The sequence below is a fragment of the Rhea americana genome, unplaced genomic scaffold (assembly GCF_003343005.1).
Source record: "Rhea americana isolate MKP2758 unplaced genomic scaffold, rheAme1 scaffold_19, whole genome shotgun sequence".
Classification (NCBI taxonomy): Eukaryota; Metazoa; Chordata; class Aves; order Rheiformes; family Rheidae; genus Rhea; species Rhea americana.
Genome location: NW_028186038.1, coordinates 6079725 through 6094650, shown reverse-complemented (window position 1 = coordinate 6094650; position 14926 = coordinate 6079725). Strand labels below are relative to the sequence as shown.

General features: G+C 39.7%; 1 protein-coding gene across 10 annotated transcripts in view; it reads left to right on the top strand.

The window, feature by feature from the left end:
- Positions 1–14926, top strand: part of ATP2B2 (ATPase plasma membrane Ca2+ transporting 2) — a 374808-nt gene that overhangs the window by 142285 nt on the left and 217597 nt on the right. Inside the window, exon 1 of one of the 10 annotated variants that reach the window (XM_085302458.1) lies at positions 6164–6278. The exons of the other annotated variants lie outside the window; for them this stretch is intronic. The gene's annotated coding sequence lies outside the window, so the exon portion shown is untranslated. Of the gene's footprint in view, positions 1–6163; positions 6279–14926 lie in introns of those variants that run through there. 10 annotated transcript variants of the gene reach the window in all.

Here is a 14926-nt window from a genome sequence, read left to right as displayed (position 1 = left end):
ACAATGTGAGCAGTACAGTTTGCATTTTTTTCTAAGTTTAATATTATTCTGTGATAGGCAAAGACCTTTTTTATTAGAATATGTAATCCTCAGATGGGTTTATTTATAGAGCTACTTACAGTTTTTCAGTGTGTACATTTGAAAGTAAAGGGCACACACACACAAAAAAAGTACAGTACCTTCATGTTGAAACGGGCTAGAAAATGCTGTTACTGAAAAAGGGGATTTTTGTGTGATTTCTTTGAAGCATGCATAGTGTTTCCCGTGGTAAGGTGGGGAAAGGCTTTCTGCAGTGTATGATGTGATAACTGATGATTCTGTATATATATATGCTATATATATATATATATATAAAAAATACATACACATATATATGTATATATTTTTTTAAAAAGGAGAATTAGAAACAAATCCGTGAATGCTGCATGGAAAAGCTTTGTAGTTTCATGAACGGCCAAACGCTTGCACAGAAAACAGAAGATTACTGGAGTCATTTCCTATTATGTAAAGGGCGATTCTGTGCATTTGATCCCTGCTTGCGGAACTGACAGTTCATCTGTCTGAATCATCCCAGGCAGCAGTCGCTCTGTTTGCCAACCTTTGATTTACTGACTTTAAGTTGTCCTGTGCAAGCCTGGGCAGTTGCTTGTGCGCGGCGCGTCGTTTCCTAGGACTACTGGGATGGATGATTCCTGTAGGCAGTCCTGCAACACTTGAACAGCCGGGAGCTGATGCTTAGCCCAGTACTTTCCATACCTTCTGCAAGGTAAGTACTGAAGTTGCTAAAAGGGAGTGTGTCTTCCTTCGTGATAAAACTGTTCCTTTTACCATTAGCACGCACTCGGGAGCTGCATGCTTATTAGGACTTCTGGTCATTTAACCTCCTGATTACGTTCTGTTAGTGACTCTCTTAAAGCATTAAAGTGATGTTAGGCTAATTAGGATGYTTGAAAGATAGCTGGCATGCTGCATTGGGAAAAACTATGCTTTTGTTTCTGGAATTTTTGGTTAATATTGGATATATGCACTTTGAAATTGATGAGGTCTTTTTGTTAGTTATTCCTTAGTAAAAGGAGATTACAGATCTGCTTCATACTCCACCTATTTTTTATGTCGAGATGCATTCCCGATTAGCATTTAATTTGTGAAAGGTCATCCATATGCATGACTAGCTCTTGTGTCTTCCTCTGAAATAACTGTTTCAGTCAGGTATCCAGCAGGTCTTTGAGCACATACAGCTTTTACTTTGTTCGTGTTTCTCTCATTTTGATGGAAATTGCTACCTGTGAAGAAGTGCTTCGTTTTTCCCTTGTAGTGCTGGCAGAATGATTATTTGTGAATAACACAGTAAATAGGGCTTGTAGATAAGGTGAATGTATGTGTATAGCGATGCAGCTTTTTTTTTTTTTTTTTTTTTTCTGTCCCCTTTCTCATCCTCTTTGTATTTCTTTCTTTTTTTCTGTGGAGAATTGATTTTGGCCCAGCACATCAATGGTAAATATACTTGCATTTTCACAGAAAAGGTCAATATCCAGCAGGTCTTTGAGCACATACAGCTTTTACTTTGTTCGTGTTTCTCTCATTTTGATGGAAATTGCTACCTGTGAAGAAGTGCTTCGTTTTNTGGCAGAATGATTATTTGTGAATAACACAGTAAATAGGGCTTGTAGATAAGGTGAATGTATGTGTATAGCGATGCAGCTTTTTTTTTTTTTTTTCGTCTTGTGTCCCCTTTCTCATCCTCTTTGTATTTCTTTCTGTATTTCTGTGGAGAATTGATTTTGGCCCAGCACATCAATGGTAAATATACTTGCATTTTCACAGAAAAGGTCAATATTTCCCTTTGTTGTAAATGGGAACTGAATGAGATTTCTCATGCTTTCAGCATCTATATGAAGGTTTCATACATATTGATGTATTGATACAGCTTTGGAAGACAGTTTTATGCTTCTCAGTAGTATTGCCGGTTACAGAAAACCTGGTAACGATGAACTAGGTGTCATACYGTTCTTTAAGAGCTTCCATGGAGTCACTTTTGTAAGTGCATTTTTCTTTTAGATTTTATTCCATGTATCTAGGAAACAGTTTCAAAGGATTAGTTTTCTTTTTCCTTTTCCCYCTCCCTCGGCATTTAAAATATACCACTTATGTTTTCCGATGCTGTAGAATTTGGGATGCAAATGGAATTAAAAAAAAAAAAAAGCAAACTGCTTCCCATTTGAGTACTGCAAATGTGAACCTACATTCTGCTTCTGCTTCTATATAGGAACCTTACAAGAGTGTTTTCACATTTCATTTATTTTCATCCTGCAATTTGTATTTCCAAGTGTCAATTCTGTATATAATAATTTCTTGTTAGACTTTGAAGTAATTATAGAAGTCATGACCTTGTAACTATCTTTCACACTCACTAAAACCTCACTGTACTGCAGCAGAACTCCAGCAGCTGACAGCTCTGTACATTGCACCGCCTCCTTTTAATAAATGTGAATACTTTCGCAGGTCAGGCTTAAAATAACGTTCCGAAGGGAAGAGAGCAGCTTATTTGATTCACCCTGCTGTAGAATCTTGTAGCGAATAAGCTTGGCTTTTACCACATTTTTCATTATGTTTTCAAGGAGAGACAAAGAAGGATATTACAGTTCACTGGAATTTAGCAAGTAGTGCTGTTCCTTTCTGATTGATTGTGGAAAGTGAATAAAAATTAATTACACTGATATTATACATTGTCTGATCAACTGAATAAAATCCATGATTAAAATTACCCATYTCTGAATAATTTAAAGAAGTCAATTGAAAAAAGGAGTGAAAAAAAAAAAAGCTGAGGTTGATTATGATTAAATTATCTGCTCTAGAGAGGTGTTTTTGCCTAATTCATATATTGAAATTTGGTGGTAAAGCCTAATAGAGAACTTTGTGCTTTCATTAAGATTCTTTTCTTGTTAAGCCAAGAAGGTAGCAATGAATCCTCTCTGAATGGAGGCTTCCTGTCGGTGTGGCTCAGCTGCAAATCAGGCAGGAGAAATCTGTGTGGTGGGATAGTKCTGCTACCTCTGCAGCACCTGCATTCCAGACACTCTGCTAGCAGTTAGGACACCTTAGCTCAGATTCGACTGGCCTTTGCTTTGCAACGCACATCAGGGATGCTCAGTACTGTAAGACTGTAGGAATTTATCCTTGTGCATCGCATATCGGTGTGTGTATTTCTCTACATAYATCTCTTATTCAAAGATAATCCATCTTCAGTTGAACAGTTGCATAATAGAACAATATTTCTTCTTAGGTTATGTTTTATATGTTTTTAATTTTTTATATGCGAGTACCTGTAGGTAAAATCCTCTAGGCTTTACTTTCATACCTGAAGCAATGAAGGTGAGCAATAGCATTTTATTGTAATTTTCATTGGAATGTACAATATACTTTGCGTACAGAGCTCAATCATATGGTATAATTTGGGGTTTTGTGGGGAAATTTTACAGGATTTATTCATGTCTGGGGAAAAATAATGTGCTTTCTATGTCAGTTTTCTTGATATRTGCTCTTATTGTGTGCATTAAAATGGAGAATTACAGCTGAAGAAAAAGAATCAATTTATAATTAAAGTTAYGAATGAATGAAGAATGTGTTAAAATAATACAGTAACAAGAAAATAGTTCTWAGAGGCTGTCATTGCTGTAAAGTACAGGGCATATTCCTATATAACGCTGCGAATCAATAAAATATGAAGGCTCAGAAGTGATGAGGGATGTCAGCTTAAGTATCAGACTCCGCGTGGCTGAGATATGGTAATCAAGCTACAAAATGCTTTCCTTCTACCATACTGTGTGTGAACAAGTTCATCCTGTAGCTAATGTTCCCTTGTTTTTAGAAAAGCTATTGCACGGTTAAAACATACATGGATTGTGCACCAGGCCTTAAGAGAAAGCCTGGAAGCAGTTCCTGTGTAAACTGAGAAGAGGATCAACATTAATAACTAACTTATTTGCAAGAGTTTGTGCAGTCTTATACTACTACCTCCCTTCCGTGCATGAAGAACATGAAATGGGTGGAAGAGCCCAATTCTGTAACTGATTTTACATAAACATGGAAAGGTAACACTAGAAGGGAGCTCTGGAGACCAAGTTCCCTGCTCAAACCAGGGTCAGCTAGAACAGGTTGATCCAGGCCACGTGTAGTCGAGTTTCGAGATCTCCAAGGAGAAAATTCCACAACCTCTCTGGGCAACCTGTTCCAGTGTTTGACCACACTCACAGTATTGGAAAAAAAAAATGCCTCTTGTCCTATCACTGGGCACCACTGGAAATAGTCTTCCGTCAGCTTTTTCTACATGATGATAAGYTCCCCCCGAGCCTTCTCTTCTCCAGGCTGAACAGCCCCAGCTCCCTCAGCCTCTTCTCGTGCATCAGATCTCCAGTCCCTTAATCATCTTTGTGGACTGTCACTARCTTGCTTCAGTATGYCCATGTCTCTCTTGTTTTGGTAGCCCAGCACTAGACACAGCAGTCCACCACAGTATGCTCACTGGGGCTGAGCAGAGGGAAATAATCATCTCCCTCAACCTGCTGACAACGCTCTTCCTAAAGCAGCCCGGGTTGCTGTTGGCCGCCTTTGCCACAAGGGCACATTGCTGGCTTATGCGCAACTTCTTGTCCGCCAGACCCACCAGGTCCTTCGGTGCAAAGCTGCTCTCTAGCCAGATGTCCTCCAACATGTACTTCTGCAAGGGGTATTCCTTCCCAGATAGAGGCCTCTACACTTGCCTTTGTTGAATTTCATGAGGTTCTTCTCTGCTCATTTCTCCAGCCTGTTGATGTCCCTCTAAATGGTGACACAGCCCTTTGGTGTATCTGCTGCTACTCCCAGTTTTGCATCATGTGCAAACTTGCTGAGACTGTACTGTGCCTCACGTCCAGGTAATTAATAAAGTCATTTGGCTATTGCATTGCAAGATGTCATGAGGAAGGAGAACTCCTAGATATATTGCTTTTTCACTAGATCACCCTTGCTGTGATAGTATCAGCATTCCTTCTTAACCGGTGGTGAACATTAGTACGTTAAGAAGCTAATCTCTGAAGTAACAAAGGTAATACTATATAGGGACAAATCTTTCCTTTTACCAAAAATGTCTTCAATTTCATTAGAGTGTCGTTTGGTTAAAATGGTACYGCAGTTGCAGAATTTGGCCCAGTAGTCTGCACTGAACTGAAGCTCTGTGTACCAAGAATGCAGTAGTATGGTCAGTATTCTGTATATCTTTGCAATTAATCATATGAAAGGTCCAATACATTGTGTCTACATTCTAGATGCAATTTTGCCTGTATCTACCTTTTTTAAGGACAAAAAAAGGAAAACCAATGATTTAAGTTTGCTAAAAGCTTATTTTATGTTTTAAAGCATGAAGATTCACAGTTGAAGAAATAATTTCAATTTATAATTTTATTAAGCGCATAATTTCATTAAGTGCATTTCAATTAAGGTGAGTTAAAAATAAAACCGTATGAAATGGATTAAAAATAAAAGGAATTGAAACCCAGTATGGTTTGAATCTTTGTAAAAGATCTATCACACAAAATGAGGAAATGGGCTAAGGAAGATGCTCATTTGTTACATGTTGGGCAAAAAGATATTTCAGTATAATCATCTGTCCAACTCACTGGCCTTCCTAGCTCCTGCTCTCTAGAATTAGTTAAGTATTTGAAGCAAATGACACTCCTCATACGTACACTTCTTGTGAGATTTTTACCTAGACAAGAGCTGTCTGTCTTCAATATGATAAGCTATCTTCCATGCTCTTGTTTAAGTTGTGCTCCACAGTCCAATTCCATGCAAACTTTGTACTTCAATTTTGGATGAGATAGTGTTTTGAAGCCCTTACCTCTGTATGCCTCAGCCAAAGTTTGATGATAACAAAATAACTGCTTTGCTAGAGACAACAGTCAGCTATCACAGATCAAATGGTGTTTAAACTAAACATTGGGTTGATTTAGCAAGTATTTTAGGTGAAAGATAAGTCCCTCTGTGTACTACCATAGCACCACTGATTTATAGTGGAATGGGAATTTCCTGCTGACCTTTAGATGTGAGGTCAGATGTTCAGTCTTAAGCACTCTGGTAAGAGTGTAAATAATAATGCCATAAACTATTCCATTAGCCAACAGGCTAACTGAAGCTGATACAGCAGATGAAGAAGCACGTAGTGTCATGCTGGCCAGTTCCATCAGTCTGCCATCAGGGTTATTGTCCTCCAGCCAGGAGCGAGGTGAATCCAGCTGTCACGGGTAAGAGTAAATTACAACCCGTAGTGGGTCTGCATACTGAGGTTTGTGTAAGAACCAGTGAGACTGGGAGCTTTTACCCTATTTGATCTCACACGCTTGCTTCCTCACCCCCATTGCATTCATTAGGGCTCAGCATCCCGACAGGCAGATGGCTGCTGGTTGGAGAAGGTGAGGCAGAAAGATGTGTTGGTTTCTGTTGTACAGGTGCTTGCAGTTACTGGTTTCTGGCATTAATGGCATCCCCTGGCATTTGTTTCCACGCACCTCTGCTCTCTGGGAGCTTCTCTCACCTCCAGGATCTTTCCTCCAGTCAAAATCTTCACTTTCTTCTTTGTGGGCCCTCTTCTTCTGTCCAAGACCACTTCTGTTGGGAAACTCTTCTTTTTGGCCTCATCTTCTTCCTGGATCCCTAAAGTCTCCATTTTTCTAATTTAAATAGTCCATGTACAGAAGCAAGTCCTGTGATCAGCCTCGTAATTGCTGGTCATCTAATGTTTCTTTTTTCATTGAATGTACCATTTTTTTGTTTTGTCCAAGTATCATTAAAAGTGACAGCCAGCCCATACCAGTTTCAGCTAGTAAGAAGTTGGCTTCAGCTTGAGAGAGTAGCTGCTTGATTTTGGACATCCTCTCTCTCACACACACTTGCACACTCACACGGTTCGCCTATGATACTAGCACACTTCTTGAATAGGGATAATGAGAACATATTTCCACTGCTTTTTTTTTTTCCTTTAAATCTCCAGCCATTGCCTCCTCGAAGCAGATGTTACCATCTCTACTCATTGTTGCTGTAGGCTTCTACATGTTAGTGGACCTTGAGAAAGAGTTACACTTTACAGAAGTACATTATCTGTTTATTTGGCATGTGCAATATATGCTGTTTCTCTTAACAGCATGGATGAATAGATTGCAATAGTTACATTCAGCATCTAACTAACCTTGATGCAAACATCGATGCTGATATAGCATAATAAAAAATATGCTGCTACYGTTATGGCTGTCTTTCAGAAAGGTACGCTTTGTGTCACATAGCTAATCGGAAGAGAGCGATTTTTCCAATAAACTGTTCCAGCCTGCTTAGAAAATGCATGATCCARAATGTCAGGAGGCGGCATTGGTTTGCATCCTTTCTAAGTCAGTTTAGGAAGAGACTGTTGTCCTGGCCAAAGAGAGCCATTTAATTTTACTCTGCATGTTTACTACATTTCTTTCTTCTGCTTGAATTACAATGAAGATTTTGCACGTTGCTCTAAAATTGTGTCAACTGATGTTTGATACTAAGGCATCGTTAGACTATAATTGTAATGAAATAATGATTTCATACTGCTTTTCATAATGAAATGAGATTGTCGTTTTCCCCCTTCTAATGCTTAGAAGGCTACCTATTTATGCATAGTCCAGCTAACCTAAGAAAGTCTAGAAAGAGTTGTGCACTGCTGCAGAGACGGAATGGCAGTTCTTGCACTCTGCAAGGAGGGCGTTTGCTTTGCCCTATGACTAGTTGCCTCTGTAGTGCTGCAGCGGTACCTAGGATAAGATGGTAGTGCTGAGTCAGCATTATTGACTAGGATGGCTGAAAATGCAACAAAAATAATACACAGGAGCAAGAGGGTTACAGAAGTTACAGTAGGCTTAATTTCTGTGCTGTTTACCTCTCAGCTTTCTCTATAGGCCTGGAGGCAAACCCTCATAGTTTTGCAGGGCATTTTCCGTATTTGACAGTAAATGTTTGGTGCCTCTCTCGTCCTCTCCTTACACTATGACCTCCTTGCTGCCTGTGAGAGGGGTCTGTCTTGGCTGGCTTTGAACAGATCTAGAAGMAGCTCAGGGGACGACTAACTTTTCTCTTGAAGGGTCAAAAATTCCCCTTCAAGGCTTAGGGGTTTTGAGCTGGTGTTTTGTTACAAAAGCATATACAGGGAAACATTAGTCCATAGGTCAGCTAGTTGGCATGTATGCACCAATACATGCAAAGTTTTCTGTTTGGTTTGAAATCTGTTTTGGTGGGTCCAGAATAGATTAGGTATTTCTGTGTGTTCAGCACTATGCTAAAATATTAGATAGGTAGGCTGAGTGGAAGAGGCGGAATTTATTTACTTACGTGGAGATGGGAAGGCAAGGAGAATGTATTTTTTCCAGAAATCTGTGATATAACAGCGGGAAACATGTAGGGAAAGACCACCGGAGTCGGTCTCAAATGAGACGTTGTCAATATGCAGGAGGGACCTGGCTCGTGTCTGAGCTGTGGGGAAGCCCGGATGGGCCAGCTGCTCTCCGTGYCTGGTAACAGAATTGACCTTGGTGAAGGGACAGTGTGTTAATACAGACAAATGGTGCTCAGACTGTGGCAAAAGCTACCCTTTGCTGCAAAGACTGCATTGCTATCTRTTTATTTGGTTATCTTCATCTGAATTTTATTGGAATTCTTCATTGCAACAGATTTCAGTCGCTGTACTGTTCCCTAGCTTGCTATGGATTCTTCCCCCCTCCACTGAAGCAATGTTTATAATAAAAAGCAATATGAAAACTGAAGAAGGGACATATGAAAGTCTGCAATGCAGGAACAGGATTATATATTTATCCAACTTTCCCTGTACACAGATGACTAATATAACACGAACGACAGGGTTTATAGCTTGGGATATCAGTAGGGCACTCTATAACTCTAATGTGAAAAGATAATAAATTAAATGTCCTCTTCCCTGCCCTTGTCCTCCTTTTTCTAGTTTAGAAATATACTTCAGAAGTTTTAATCCAAAACTGTAATGCTGATACCAGAACTGAGGGTAGAAAGAAATGAAAAAGAAAATGGAAGACATCTGGTGCGTTTTTTTTCAGGAACCTTTTGAAGAATTAAAATTGAGTGCATGAGGTCTGAACATAGAAGCTTCATTTACATATCATTTCTTTTTTCTTTTTTTCTTTCTTTTTTTTTGGATTAAGAGGGTATCTCTTGCTAGAAAAAGATCTGGGATTATTTTTTTTAACTTCTTTTTGAAAAAAGAGAAAATTGTAATATTTCTTAAATGTGTCTAGTTTCCTTTTAAGGAAATATTGTTTCCTCTCTGTAATTATTTGTCTTATCTGGAGCAGATGAAAGTTACAGATACAGGACTTAAGTCAGTTTTAAGGTTTTTGTTATAATCTGAATGTCAGTAAGGTAAATAGCTGTGCTTTTGGAGCTTTTTGGCAGACCCTGAGAAAAAGACAATTATAATATCATTTAAAAATAAGACTGAATGAGAGCACCATGAAAGAACAAATATGTAACTTTGAAATATGCATATATACTACTCCTTTGAGAACAAGGCACTTTCTATTTAGAGTAGGCCACAATACCGCTAGCAGCTCATTCCTGAAATACTTGTCTGTGATCAGCGGAAATCGAAGYGGAATTGGGTCCTCGATTCCATGTAAATCCTGTGCGCCAGATACTTTATGTTAAGTAAAATGCAGCCTCTGACGCCATTGCCTTTTGATAGAGGCATGACCCAGGGACCGCAGCTCTGGCGTAAGAACTGAAATGGTGCAGTGAACACTGAGACCTGTAAAACACAAGCTGAAAACCCTGCTAAAGATTTTCTGCTGATAAGAACAGTTTTCATTTAGGTGCTTGTTTGAGAAAAGTTTTGACCRTTTGCTGGATTTGGAAAGGAATATATCCAACGTGGAAATAGAGAATACGTGTGTGTGGCATAGAGAAACACCCCGAGTAGAGAACAGTTGCTATAAAGTGCTTGTTTGCTGTTTAGTGTACTGTGTAGTTTAATTCCATTCAAAGTTATTCTTTCAGTGGTTCACTTGAAAACAATAACAGTTTTGTACTCCCTCCCACACACAAGATCCACTCCCTTCCTCAGCAGTTCTTGTTTGACCTTACAACTAGTTCTCTAGAAACTTTCCTAGTGGCTGCCAGATATTTCTATTTAGGTCAGGTACACTCTGAAGCGTTAGCAAGCCGTTGCCGTGCAGGTCTGCTTTCTGCATTTGCTCTGCAGTGAGCATGGAGCCTTGACATTTGAGGTCTTAGTTTATTTGAAATTTCATATGGATTTGACTTTCTCCCCCATGGCTCTGACTTTTTATAGCAGCCAAGTCCCACTACAGTAATAAAAAAACAAATGGGGGGAAGCTTGTGATTGCTTGAGATAAAAATTTCTCTGGACCTATGGAATTCGTTCCTGCAAAAGATTAGGCAGAGCGTGGAGCAACCTGCTTACTCCATTAATCCACACAACACAAAAACAGCGACGGTGATGCCCATAATGACTTGATGAAACCTTTTATAATTYAAGTTAGGAAGGAAGAGGGAGTGTATGCTACTGTTTTTTACGTATTACAAGTCACGCATGCACTGAAGTGATGGTGTAAGTAATTTGATATTACCATTATCAGTGAGGTGAACAAACCCAATAGAAGTCGAGAAATAAGGACTCTCCCTCCGACCTCCACCAAAAAAAATGATCTGAGGTAAAGATCAGTCAGCTTCACAGAAAAGGTAGAAGAATAGCTTTGTAAGAGAAGAAATATATGGACCTGGGAGGCCTTGGAGGTCTGCAGTACGAGTTTGACTGCAGCCTGATGCCCCTCTCCACAATGTCCACATTAAAAGACAGCATTTAGGGAGCAGCTCTCTGTACAGACATCGCAGTAGTATTGGGGATCGTACCCAAGGGGTACAGTAAATTCATAAACAGTTAGTGGTATGGAAATACACCAACAAAAAAGCCTGTACATCTGATCTTAAAAGCTCTTAAATATGTTCTCACAATGTGTACGGATTGATAGGGCTGCTATCAGGCTGCCCATCATCTGTTCCTACAATCTGCATGTCCCCAAAGCCTTCAGGAATGATTTGCCTCCCTTGAGCCTCAGCATCAAAGCCCAGCAAGGTTGATTTTAGCTCTTCATCTCCCTTAAATATATACCCATAGGAGAAAGGTAATTTGCTGTGTGGCTTTGTGAGACTTTTTGAGACGAGTTGGTGAGAATTGAGGTCATGCTAGTTCAGGCTGACAGCAAAGTCCCTGTTCTGGATTTTCTCCATATCCAAGTTCTCCCCAGAAATCTTTGGCTCAGATTTCAGGCTTGACTGTGTTGCGTGATCTTTCCCCCTTCTTCTGAGGGATGGTTGTATTGGTTGTTGTTTGCTGTTGAGCTTCTTCAGCATCGTCTGCTTTCATTAGCATTTCTTGAACRAAGGAATGAATCAGGATAAATCACAACTAATAGAAATACAGGAACAGATYATCATTCTGCAAAGCTGAACTCTCTCAAAGGAGATTACTTATTTAAATTAAACAAATACAACTTCATAAATAAACCAAATTTAACATCATCTAATTTTATTTTTGAAGCCAAGTAATTTTAATCTATACTCAGCTTCCCATGTAAATATTTCCCAACTCAGATTTATTCTCTGAAGCATTCTTATTCATATTTGAAAACCAAAAAATGTGCCAAATTGAGCCACTGTTGCCTRTGCCGAGTAAATGTAAAAGCTTGGGTGTGTTACGTAATAAGCCAAGAGCTGGCAAGAGATAGTGCTTGCTTATGTGACTGTCCAAGTAGTAGGGTAAAAAATGTTTTTGAGGAGCTAATATTTCTCCCTTAACGCTATCTAACTGATGACATATCTGAAAAATACTTTTCATAAATCCCTTGTGTATAGTTCAACAGGAAACAATAAATGATTAGAAGTTTATATATTTCTCCAAGGAATATTTGTGCAGAGTTTCTGGTCTTCATTGTGAAAAAAAATCTTGTTAATAGGTGGAAGACACTTTTACTACGTAACTAATTCTCAGTTATTAGACTGTTTAAATATCCCAAATGTATGGCTTTGTGACTGCAAATGTGCTTTAATGACAAGCTGCATATGGGACAAGAGAGAACCTTGCTAGTTTTTAGTTCAGCCACTGTTCTTAGAAGAAAATCACTATAAGTAAAATGGAGAATAGTTAATATCCTGTGAACTTTTCAAAGTGTAAATCAAGAAATATTGTACAGAAATTTTACTACATCTACAAGCATCTGATGTGCAAGAAATTTTGCTTAAGTTTAAGTTAGTTCACAAAGCTGTGAGCTTAACACTAGCATTTGAGAGGAGGTTCCACTGTGTTACTTCTGCCCAGCATAACTTTGGATTTGTATRTAGCAATAAGGTTCTGACCTCAGCGGTTCTGACGATAATGTTGCAAACAGCCTTCGCAAGGCTGAAATGCTGTTTTACTCCACGCTGTGTGCAGTCTGAAAACCACGATCAAAAACCGTACTCCCGCCTTGCTCAAGACTTTAGTGCAGTTGCTTACGCTGTTGTGTGCAGGTTGCAGAACTTACCTGATGGTGACTTCAGTGACTGAAGACAGTTCACAGTGATTTTCAAACATACTTAATTCCCAGATAAATCAGATTTAAGATGTCCAAGAACTTCCTGTCTGCTATCTAAAGGATGAACAAAACAAGAACGGCAAMATCTCAAACAAAAGCTTTTGCAGTTTGTGTCTGTTTTTTAATATTAACTCATTTATTTGAGTTGAAGCACAGTAATTCCAACAATAGAAAGCAAATCTTATTTGCAAGATTTCTTCTTGTATTAAATCACTAATATCCATAATTTTAGCAAAAATTTAATTTAAAAAGGTAAAATTATAACTTTATTGCCGCACTTTTACTATTTCATGTTTAGATTGCTATGGAAATAGCTGAATGTAACTTTTTTATTATTTGAACTGTTTGCCACRTGTAGTAATAATGGAGTAGAACTTGCTAATTCTCTTCAATGTTTTGGAAGATTGTGGACTAATGAGGTTTGTGTTTTATCGAGATAGGAAGCAAGCACGGTAAGGAAGTGCCTAACACACGGCGCGGTTTTGCACGTCTCTGGCGGCAGCAGTTTAGTCCGAACTGTTGAAGAGCAGCGCGGGGCAGCAGCCCGTCGCAGCGGCCCCCGTGCAGGGGTGCAGGCTGTCGAGCCCTCTCGCCGTGCGTTTAGACTGCTGCACCAAATGACACAAGCAGCAGCAGCCCCAGGGCTCTGACTCACGCTGGCCCTATCCCCAGTGAAGCTTTTGCCGGCGGTGGAGCTGTTAGCAATCTGTTTTGCAAGCATTGCTGAAGGTAGGTGCGTGCCCCGGCAGGAGGAGAGCTGCCGTAGGCAGGGCAGCGAGCGCAGGGGGCTTCGAAGCCCTGCGGTGCAGAGCCTGAGGAGCCGACGCTGACTTGCCGAATTTCTTCCTGCTCCGGTGCCCAAGGCGGCCGTCAGTAGCAGGAGAAGCAGCGGCTGGTTGTGCTCGTTCGTTTGCCCTCCCTTCCCAGAGGGAGTTCTGCACGTGTGTCCAGCCTGGGAAGTGAATTGCCTGGCAGCCGAGGAATACGATCCTGGTAGTTCTGAATGCGCCCAGCTTCACCTGAAATCAGTGAGAATTGCTAGTTCTCAGACTAAATGTGCAGCCGCTGTATTTGTTTTTATAGGTATGACAGGAGACTTGTGATAAAGGAGGGAATGCTGCTGTATTCATGATTTCCTGCGCTTCCACAGTGTCCTTGAATGTGTTGGCAGTGATGAGAGGATAGGAGAGAATTTCATGAGCAGAAGGCAAGAGAGTGGTTCAAAAACTAGATGAAAGAYACTCCTCAAGTGAATTTTTTTCATGCATCCTAGGAATATCACTAGTACATAAGTACTTGCCCCTAAAGGATACATTGTTAACCGGCATATCCTCCTGGGAGAGGCCAGATACAATTGTGCATATTTAAAAATACTAAATTACAGCCATTAGTATTTTCTGCAAATAGTAGTTAGTGGATTTTAACAATCTCTGTGGAGTCTGATGCAAGGAATCTGGTGAAATTTCTGTGATGGTTTCTTGGTAGTACATCAGCCTGCAGAGAGAAAAGATAAAAACATAATTTAAGATATATTTGCAAATCTGTATTTTAACTGTTCTATGGATTTTAACAGTTCTTCAGCCACTGGATTAATTCCAAATCTTTATGAATATGCCTATTATTTTGGACATGATCGGATTCTACACCTCATCTCAGCTATCTGTTAATTGCAACTACTGATTTTATGTATTCAGATTTTCTAAATATTAACATAAATAATTATTTATTTATAGAAATTATTTATTTCTAAAAATAATTATTTAACATTTAAAATGCTTGTTTTTTAAAAAAAAACCTCAAAACTTTTTCCCCCTTTTTTTTTAATTTTAGAAAATAAGATACTACCTGACTTCCTGATCATTGCATATAAGCAATTTATTAATCTCCTAAAAACTGATACTCTTCAAGTAGCAGGTTTTTTGGGCAGCGTGGTATTTGAATGATGAAGGCATGAAAAGCGTGGTAGCATTCAGCCTGGGCCTTTATTTGGTCAGTAAACAGTACATATTCTCTTACTACGTGCTAGATCTYGAAAATATTTATTAAAATCTGTGCGCGTGAGTCATGCACAGTGAGGAACCCAAGGTAACGTGCTCGGATGCAACGCGAGCAAAATAACCTGATTCTCACAAGTGTTTCGAAGCAGGGGCGAGGGTCCGGTTYGCCAGCGCTGTGCGCGGGGTGTTTTTAGCTGCGCGCGGCGCGGAGCGAGCCGGGCGCCGGGCGAACCCCGCAGCAGCGCGCTTGGCGTGGAG